Below are 10,538 nucleotides of genomic sequence, written 5' to 3' on the forward strand. Positions count from 1 at the left end.
ATTCTATTCACTGGCTTTCTGTCTCAACTTTGGGTCTGCAGTCATCAAAACCACTGCAAAAGAAGCTTCCTTGTGTTTTACAGTCAGTGGCAGCATGGATCATGGACTTCCATATGGTTTATTCTGTATGGTTACAGACTACAGATGTCAACAAAACTGGCCCTGAGTCACAACTTGGACCACTGATACCACTGTGACCCTTGCTGGCAGCACAGACCATGAGCATCCACAGGACCTTTGGCAGTAACATGCATTACAGATATTCACATGATCTCTAGCAGAAGCCCAGATCACGGACATCTACATAGCCTCTGCCCACATAATAGTCCATGGACACCATCATGGCTCTGGGAAACAGTACAGACCATGGACTCAACATGGCTTCAGATGGCAGCACATACCACATACATTCACATAGCCTTTAGCGGAACCAAAATGGACAAGGTATGAAACTTCAGCTCAGTGTCTTCAAATGGAAAGAAAGAGGGATTTTTACTGAACTTTCTTTTAGAAGTAAGTTGGTGTCTACAATACATTTAGTACTTGGTGCTGACATATAGAAGGCACTCAAAGCCTTCTGCTTGTTGTGCTTGCTATGGCTCCCTGAACCTGGCACTTGTTTTTATGGAAGTTGGAACCTCTGGGAGCTATCAGCCTATAGTAAAGAACAGGATTAAATCAGAGGGTATAGATTTAAGTGCTGAAGACTGAAACCCAGATCCAGGCGACGGACCCTTGCACCAGGCATCAAAGGCATGGTGATCTCCAGGCTTTGGAGTCTTTGTGGGACAGTCATCACATTTCCCTTCAGGCTAGTTTGATTTGGGCTCCTTCCCACTTGTTTGAAGCTTTTGGATGAGTTGGATGCTCAGTATCACACAACAAGAAGAGGGCAGGGTTGAAACTCTAGACTGATGAACAGTGAAGCTCCTCCTAAGCTACTCCATTATGCTTCATTTTCTACTATTCATTGATCTACTAGAATCAACGAGAGGGTGTAAATTACTGTACATGTGTTGTGGGAGCTGCGGCCTGCTTTTCGTCCTGCCTGGCTCCCGCACGGCTAGCTTTAAACCAGAAATACCAACACACAAACTGTATTCATTTAAACACTGCTTGGCCCATTATATCTAGCCTTTTCTTGGCTAACTCTTGCACCTGGACTAGCCCATTTCTAATAATGTGTGTAGCACCCCAAGGTGCGCTTACCGGGAAGATTCTAGCCTACGTCCATCCTGGGTCGGAGCTGAATCGCGTCTGCCTCAGAGAGCAAAGCTATTGCGTCTGCCCAGGAGAGGGGAGCATGGTGTCTCTGAGCTCACTTCCTCTTCCTCTCAGCATTATGTTCTGTTTACTCCACCCACCTATGTTCTAACCAATAAAATGGGCCAAGGCAGTTTCTTTATTTTTTAACCAATGACCTTCCTCCATCATACATGGGTGAATTAATTATGCATGTGGGGTGAATCAGGGCAGTGAAGGAAGCAGGAACAACACACTGAAAGGTAGATGGACAATGTCCTTGTTTTGAGAAGTCCTCTCTATGATAATTTTTTTCATTGATTGAGCAATTTGACTTATAAGGCTTAGAAACATGATATTCCAATTGTGGAATATCATTGTGAGGAGCAGAGGAAGCCCTGAGTCAATGTTTATTGTTGACAATGAGCTGGGCCTTGTCAAGGACCCCAGTGGCTCAGACCCAGGTAAATGACAGGACCTTCTTCTTATCAGACTCAGGGGACCAGCAAGGCTCCCACAGGCATCTTATTTACTCCTAACAAGTATTTTCCTGGACCATTCCTAATGTCCAAGTGCTGAGATGAGATGTCCTTGGCCTTTTACTGTTCCAACCTAGAGCGCAATTGCAGATCTCCAAAGCCTCTCAACATCCCTGAGGTTTTACCGTTTTTATTCTTTCATAGACCTGCTCTACGCCTACACAATGACCTTGGCTGCTGGTGTCCAGCAGCAGGCTGTAAATCACAGAGGAGTGGAAGCTGTACCTGATGGAGAACTGAAAGGGGCTCCCACCAATTCACCAGAGCCCACAGTATGCTCTGTCTCCTGATCCCTCTGCCAGTGACATCTGAACCACAGCAAGTGCTAGATATTTACTGTTCCAACCTAAAGCACAACTGCAGATCTCCAATGTCTCTCAACATCCCTGATGTTTTGCCGTTTTTATTCTTCCATAGAACTGCTCTACGCCTACACAATGACCATGGCTTCATACACTGCCTCATCTACCGCCCAACCCAGATGTCAAGCATGCACCAGGACACTCATGGCCCAACATGCACCTGCTGTAACAGAGACTATGCACAGAACACGGCAGGAGCTCAGTGTCAGCCTGGCTATCAGTCCTGGGTGTAGGGGTAGAGATGAAAAGCAATGATGAGTCCAGCCCTGCCACTGACACAGTATGACTAAAAAAGACCCTTGAGCTCAATTCCTTATCTCTGCAGTGGAAATAGTGATAAACTTAGCATAAAGGTCCTTGTGGGGGGGGGGTTAAACAGTTTAACAGAGGGAAGCACTTCCATACTTGGCCTTTTTCATTACCATATAATATTGTCTATTATCCTCAGAATTGCACCATCTCAAATCAGTTCTGGGAAGTGATTCCCACAGTGACTCTGACAAGTTATTCTTGGGGGGAATTTGTTACAAGTTCAAATTTCTAGGTCCAGCTTCACAAAGACTTGGGAACTTGCCTGTAGAGATCGAAAATCTTTATCATTTATCTGGTCCCTCATGGACCATGTGTATGTATCTGAGCTGTGCTTCTGTGAATCAGATGCCATTTCAATTAATCAGTTCCCCTCCTTCCCCCCACCCCCAGGTTCCACCTCACCAGTCTGCAGGGAAGAATGAAAACAAAACAGAGAAACAGAATAAACATAAGAGGATTGTGGTGTTATTAGCTTTTGGTGAATAGATCAGGCAAAGTAAGCTTGAACAAGGAATGCCAGAGTCAAGTGTCCACCCCCCCAGGCAGCAGGATTGTCCCTCCACACACCTACAGGCCCACCCACAGTCAGTACTCAACTGGCAGTGAGTGAACCCCTGAATGACTGACAGATTCTAGCATGGTGTATACCATTCGTCACTCGTAGGCCTTTGGTTGTTTCTAACTTCATCTAGAGTTCTCTGTGTTCTGCTAATTACTACTACATCTTGAAGATTCAGCTCTAACATTTCCATTAGAAATTAAAGAAAAAAAACAGTATAATAGTTGAATATTTACATTTGGCCCCCTTAGAAGAAGTATTTTCTTATTCATTAGTGTATAGTTGGCATTTAGCATGGACCATGGAATATTATCACAAACTAATGAAATCAGAGGGGTGCTGGTATCTTGCTGGGTCTCCTAAAATACACCGTGGATTAGGGATGGAACAAAAGTTCATCTGCTGACTTTAGAGCAAGGGATAGTTTCTGTTGTTTTCATCTGATCTATGATTACTTATTTTTTAATTTTTTAAGTTGTTTTTATTGAGCATTATATTTTTCTACTCCCCTCCCATTCTCTCCCTTCCCCTTCACAACCCTCTCCCATGGTCTCCATGCCTCCAATATACTCACAAGATCTTGCCTTTTTCTATATTCCCTGTAGATTAAATCTATGTATGTCTCTCTTAGGGTCCTCTTTGTTGTCTAGGTTTTCTGGGATTGTAAATTAAAGGCTGTTTTTTCTTTGCTTTATATCAAAAAGTCAGTTATGAGTGAGTATATATGATATTTGTCTTTCTGGGTATGGGTTACCTCACTCAATATGATGTTTCCTAGATCTACCCATTTGCCTGCAAATTTCAAGATGTCATTATTTTTTCTGCTGTGGAGTACTCCATTACATAAATGTACCACATTTTTCTTATCCATTCTTCAGTCGAGGGGCATTGTTTAGGTTGTTTCCAGGTTCTGACTATGATGAACAATGCTGCTATGAGCATAGTATGTGGTATTACTGAGTATCTTATATTGAGTATATACCCAAAAGTGGTATCGCTGGGTCTTGAGGAAGGTTGTTTCCTAATTTTCTGAGAAATTGCCACACTGACATCCAAAGGGGCTGTACCAGTTTGCACTCCCACCAGTAATGGAGGAGTATTTCCTTTACCCCACATCCTCTCCAGCATAAGTTGTCATCAGTGTTTTTGATCTTGGCAGTTCTTACAGATGTAAGATGGAATCTCAGAGTTGTTTTGGTTTGCATTTTTTCTGGTGGCTAAGGATGTTGAGCATTTCTTTAATGTCTTTCAGTCATTGTCAACAAAGCCATTACTTTGTTGAGAGGTCTCTGTTTAAGTCTGTACCCCATTTTTTATTGGATTATTTGTTCTTTTGATGGCCAATTTCTTGAGTTCTTTGTATATTTTAGAGATCAGACCTCTGTCTGCTGTAGGGTTGGTGAAGATCTTTTCCCATTCTGTAGGCTGCCATTTTGTCTTGTTGATCATGTCCTTTGCTTTACAGAAGCTTCTCAGTTTCAAGAGGTCCCATTTATTAATTGTTTCTCTCAGTGTTTGTGCTACTGGGGTTATGTTTAGGAAGTGGACTCCTGTGCCAATGTGTTCAAGTGTACTTCCCACTTTCTCTTCTATGAGGTTCGGTATGGTTGGTTTTATGTTGAAGTCTTTGATCCATTTAAATTTGAGTTTTGTGCATGGTAATAGATATGGATCTATTTTCATTCATCTACATGTTGATATCCAGTTATGCCAGCACCATTTTTTGAATATATTTCTTTTTTTACATTTGCTTCTTTGTCAAAAATCAGGTGTTCATAGGTGTGTGGATTGATATTTGGGTCTTTGATTCAGTTCCATTGGTCCTCCTGTCTGTTTTTATGATAATACCAGGCTCTTTTCAGTAGTGTACCTCTGTAGTAGAGTTTGAAGTCAGGGATTGTGATGCCTACAGAAGTTTCTTTATTGTACAGGATTGTTTTGGCTATCTCCCTCCCCCTTTTTCACATGAAGTTAAGTAGTAAAGTCTGTGAAGAATTTTGCTGGGATTTTGATGGGCATTGCTTTGAATCTGTAGATTGCTTTCGGTAAGATTGCCATTTTTACTATGTTATTTCTACCTACCCAAGAGCAAGGGTGATCTTTGCATTTTTTGGCATCTTCTTCAATTTCTTTCTTCAAAGATTTAAAGTTCTTGTCATTCAGGTCTTCCACTTGTTTGGTTAGAGTTACTCAAGGTTATTTTTTTATTTGGGGCTATTGAAAGGGAGATGTTTCTCTGATTTCTGTCTCAGCCCCTTAGTCATCTGTATAAGGAGAGCTACTGATTTTTTTTGAGTTAATCTTGTATGCTGCTACATTACTGAAGGTGTTTATGAGTTGTAGAAGTTCTTTGGTAGAATTTTTGGGATTGCTTATGTAAACTATTGTACCATCAGCAAATAGTGAGAGTTTGACTTTTCTTTTCTGATTTGTATACCCTTGATCTCCTTTTGTTGTCTTATTGCTCTAGCTAGAACCTTAAGAAATATATTGAGTAGATATGAAGAGAGTGAACAACTTTGTCTTGTTCCTGACTTCAGTGGGATAGCTTTGAGTTTCTCTTCATTTAGTTTAATGTTGGTTGTTGACTTGCTGTATATTGCCTTTATTATGTTTAGGTATGTTCCTTGTGTCCCTGCTCTCTCCAACACCTTTATCATGAAGGGATGTTGTATTTTGCTGAAGGCTTTTTCAGCATCTAATGAGATGATCATGTGTTTTTTTTTTCCATTTTGTTTATGTGGTGGCTTACATTGACAGATTTTCATATGTAAACTATCCCTGCATCTTTGGGATGAAGCCAACTTGATTATGGTGGATGATTTTTCTGATGTGTTCTTGAATTCAGTTTGCCAGTATTTTATTTAGTATTTTTGCATCAATGTTCATTCTCTTTCTTAGTAATGTCTTTGTGTAGTTTAGGTATCAGGGTAATTTTAGCCTCATAAAAGAGTTTGGCCATGTTCCTCCTGTTTAAATTGTATGGAACAATTTGAAGAGTATTGGTATTGGTTCTTTTTTGATAATCCTGTAGAATTCTGTGCTACAACCACCTGGTCCTGGGCGTTTTTGGTTGGAAGACTTTTGATTACTCTTTCTATTTCTTTAGCAGTTATAGGTCTATTTAATTTGCTTATCTGGTCTTGATTTAACTTTCATAAGTGATTTTTATCCAGAAAGTTTTCCATTTCCTTTAAGTTTTCCAATTTTATAGAGTACAGGTTTTTAAAAATATGACCTGATGATTCTCTGAATTTCCTCCATGCTTATTGCTACGTCCCCCCTTCTCATTTTTAATTTTGTTAATTTGGATGTTCTCTCTCTCTACCTTTTGTTTAGGTAAAGGTTTGTTTATTTTTGATTTTCTCAAAGAACCAACTCTTTGTCTCATTTATTCTTTGTATTGTTTTCTTTGTTTCTATTTTGTTGTTTTCAGCTCTTAATTTGATTAATTCCTGCCATCTAGTCCTCTTGGGCAAGTTTGCTTCTTTTTGTTCTAGAGTTTTCAGAGGTTCTGTTAACTCACTAGTGTGGGATTTTCCAGCTTCTTTACGTAGCTATTTATTGCTATGAATTTTCCTCTTAACAGTACTTTCATTGTGTCCCATAAGTTTGGGTATGTTGTGTGGTAATTTTCATTGAATTTTGGGAAGTTTTTGATTTCTTCCTTTATTTCGTCCTTGGCCCATTGAAGATTCAGGTGAGCAATGTTTAATTTCCATGTGTTTTTGGGGTTTCTGGAATTAATATTGCCATTGACATCTAGTTTTAAGCCATGCTGATCTGATAAGAAACATGGGGTTATTCCAGGTTTTTTTTTTTTTTTTGTATCTGTCAAGGTTTGCTTTGTTACCTAGTATGTGGTCCGTTTTTGAGAAGGTTCCATGAGATCCTGAGAAGAAGGTAATGATTACTTATTTAATGAATGCTTTATTCAGTGAGTGAGTTGGAGGACCTGGAATCCCACATGACCCAAAACATGGGTGTGCATACTCATTACAATAATGGGGTAGGGAGGGACGGGAAGTCCTCTGCCTGTGTTTCTCCAGCTCCTTTCATCATCTCCTAACCTTTGTTTTTCCCAAGAGCTAGAAAGAACTAGATAATACCTAGAGATGAACAGTGCTGCCCATCACTCTAGATTCATGAGTCAAAAACAATGCCCCCATCTCCCCAGGAAAAAATGTTTCAAAATAAAACACATTTGCTTAGAAAATATTTTAGCATTTAGAAGTATAATGGGAGATTGAACTTGACAGGGAAGAAGCAAGTCTGGTCTCAAATGGAGGGCCATGATCCAAAGGAGCCAGGAAGGCTGAGGGAGCTGTCTACTGGTGCTCTGAGCTTTGAAACTACAGATGATAGCTTAAGGGAACCTTTGGAGAAATGGGGCACACTTACAGACTTTGTGGTAATGAGAGATCCCCAAACAAAATGTTCTAGGACCTTTGGTTTTGGAACCTGCTCTTGTGTTGAAGAGGTGAATGCTGCAAGTGGTGGATGGGAGTGTGCTGGAATCAAAGAGAGTCATTTCTAGAGAAGATTCTGTCAAGTCTGTTTCCTGTTTAACAGTGAAGGAAGTTTTTGTTGGTAGTATTAAAGAAGATGCAGAAGAATATAATCTGAGAGATTGCTTTGAAAAATATGTCAAGATTGAAACCATAGAAAGTGCGGAAGACAGGCAGAGTGGAACAAAGAGAGGGTTTGCTTCTCTAACTTTGGGGTGATCATGCCACAGTTGACAGACCTATTATTTAGAAATGCCACACAATTAACAGGCATGACTGTGAAGTGAAAAAGACCCTTACTAAACAAGAGATGCAGTCTGTGGGATGACCCAGAGGTCATGGAGACGGATCTGGCAACTTTATGGGTCACTGCAAAAATCTTGGGAAGTCGGGGAGGTGATGTTGGTTTTGGTGGAAGAGGCAGCTACGGTGGTGGAGGTGGTGGCAGCAGAGGTGGTTATGGAGGTGGTGACGGTGGATATAAGGGATCTGGAGGTGACAGTGGCAACTTTGGTAGTGATCCTGGTTATAGTAGTAGAGGAGGCTATGGTGGCGGTGGACTAGGATATGGAAACCAAACCAAAGGGGTAGATATGGTGGTGGAGGAGGAGGATGCGGTGGTTACAATGGAGAAAGATATTTTGGGGAGGTAACTTTGGTGGTGGGGGGACTATAATGACTCTGGATAATATAGTGGATGGCAGCGATCAAACTATAGACCCACAAAGGGGGGTAGTTTTGGTAGAAGAAGCTCAGACCATCCTTATGGTGGTGGCTATGGATCTGGTGGTAGACGTGGTGGATATGGTAGCAGAAGGTTTTGAAAATAGCAGAAAAAGGCTACAGTTCTTAGCAGGAGAGAGCGAGGAGCGGTCAGGAAAGTGACAGGTTACCTTGAGACAGTCATCTCAACTGCATTAGGACAGTGTTTCTGTGGGTCATGACCCCTTTGGGGGTTAAATGATCTTTCACAGAGATTGCCCAAGACCATCAGACATTTACGTTATGATCCATATCAGCAGCAAAATTATAGCTATGAAGCAGCAACAAAAATAATTTTATGGCTGGGGGTCACCACCACATGAGGAACTGTATTAAAGGGTCACAGCGTTAGGAAGACCAAGAACCACTGCAATAGAGAAACCGTAAAAATCTGCTGCAGAAGGAACGATGATCCACAGTCAGAAACTGCAGCTTGAGCAGGAAGCCCTCTGGTTCAGGACTGTCATAGTCACAGTTGGCAAAAGGGGCAGCTACTGGTTAATGCAATGTAGTGTCAATTAGATGCACATTCCTGGGGTCTTTATCTGTTGTAGCTTTGTCTTTTTCTTTTTATTACATCAGGTACATTACCCTGTAGATTGTGGTAGTGATACCAGGAATAAAAATTAAGTGATTTTTAACTTAAATAAAAAAAGGAGAATGAGGTACCTAGGGGAAAACAGTCATGGTCACAAATCTAGTATTAGAAAGATCGAGAAAGGGAGAGAGTAGAAGGAAAAAGAGGAGAGAGGGAGAAAAAGGGAGTAAAGAGTGAGAGAGGGAAGAGGGAGAGACCAACAGACAAAGAGAATTTTCCAGGAAGCTCAGAAAGCCTCACCTTCATCCATCCTTTATCATTAGAAAGCTATTTTAAAAGCACTGATGCTCCTGGTATACCCATTCCTGGCCCGTGACTGCTTTGATCTGAGGATGTACCTAGGGCCTGTTGGCATTCCATGCTCACCAGGTGTATCTAAGGCTCAGCCTAAGTCGGGTACCACCTAAGTCAGCTGTTCCAGAATCCCAGCCAAGTGGGTAAAAGAGAAAACCCACAGGACAGAGACACCCTTCCACCCGCAGTGGTTGAGTTGAAAGTTCCTCTCTATGGCTGGACTCAACCTCAGCTCTCAGAGGGGATGCATCTGTGCCATTTGCTTTGTGTGTTCAGTACCAATTAAAACCCTGCAGCCACAATTGGTGTGGGACAAATGGGCACCATTCCTGGGGCAGATGGGAGAGCTGTGGGCAGAAAGCCTACTGCCTGGGTTTTTTTTTTAAAAAAAATCCTGGCTGGACCACATTTCATATTTCTAGTTCTTAGAAATTTCAAGTATCTTCCTGTACTACATCATAAAATAATGGAAGCAGATGGGAGCTGGCTCCTGGCTGGGTCTCCCAAGAGTCACCGTGGGTGGGGGATGGACCAGAGCGCTCATCTGTTGACTTGGGAGGGAAGGATACTTTCCATTGTGTTCTTCATATGTGGGCTTTGTTTTCCGAGTTTACTTATGGCTCCTCTACGGGCACATGAGAAAAAGGTCTCTGTCTCTGTCTCTCTCTCTCTCTTTGTGTTCTTTCTCTGAATTCACTGCAGTTCTCACCCCGTTGCATCTCAGAGGTTCCTTTCAGTGTGCACCACCATCCCTGTGCATGTGGCATCCAGAAGGGCTTGTCAATGCTGTCTGGAAGATAAATGATTTCACTTCTGGTTTAGTTGCATTAATCCAGAATGTTTGGGGTCAAAAGGGTTTCAGGTTTGTTTTTCCCTTTGGTTCACGATAAGGTATCATGGAGATGAGTCTCAAATGTAAATAAGTTTTATGAATACTTTATACACAGGACTGGAGGGAATTTTATATAGTATTTTAGCATACCTTCATTTTGATTTTAACTCCTCATATTTGTAGCATCGCATCTACCCTCACACTGTTGAATTTTGAGACACTTTGGACTTCAGAGTGGGGATGCTTTACCTGGCTTGGCTAGTCCCACATGAACCCAGTGTGCAGAGAAAGAAACAGCCCAGATCCTCGCTGATTCTCACCACTCTGTGCACACAGCCTCATTTGGAGCCCTTCCTCCTTGGTCTCTGTCACATTCTTGATGTCTCTCTTGCCTTCCATTATCCTCCATAATCCCCTCCCACCCACCCACAGTGATGCAGCCTGAGTTTCTCCTCTCTGTGTCCACATTAACACCCTGTTCTCTTGCTAAGAGGAACTAGGTCTTGCATAGCCAAACTTAGACATTTTAT

At 41.6% G+C, this 10,538-nt stretch overlaps 1 pseudogene; it reads left to right on the top strand.

Annotated features, from left to right (window-relative positions):
* Positions 1 to 7,296: 7,296 nt before the first annotated feature.
* Positions 7,297 to 8,346, top strand: LOC126512063 (heterogeneous nuclear ribonucleoprotein A3-like; annotated as a pseudogene).
* Positions 8,347 to 10,538: the final 2,192 nt, after the last annotated feature.

Source organism: Alexandromys fortis, unplaced genomic scaffold (genome assembly GCF_014885135.2).
Source record: "Alexandromys fortis isolate MF-2015 unplaced genomic scaffold, M_Fortis_MF-2015_v1.1 scaffold_10, whole genome shotgun sequence".
Taxonomy (NCBI): Eukaryota; Metazoa; Chordata; class Mammalia; order Rodentia; family Cricetidae; genus Alexandromys; species Alexandromys fortis.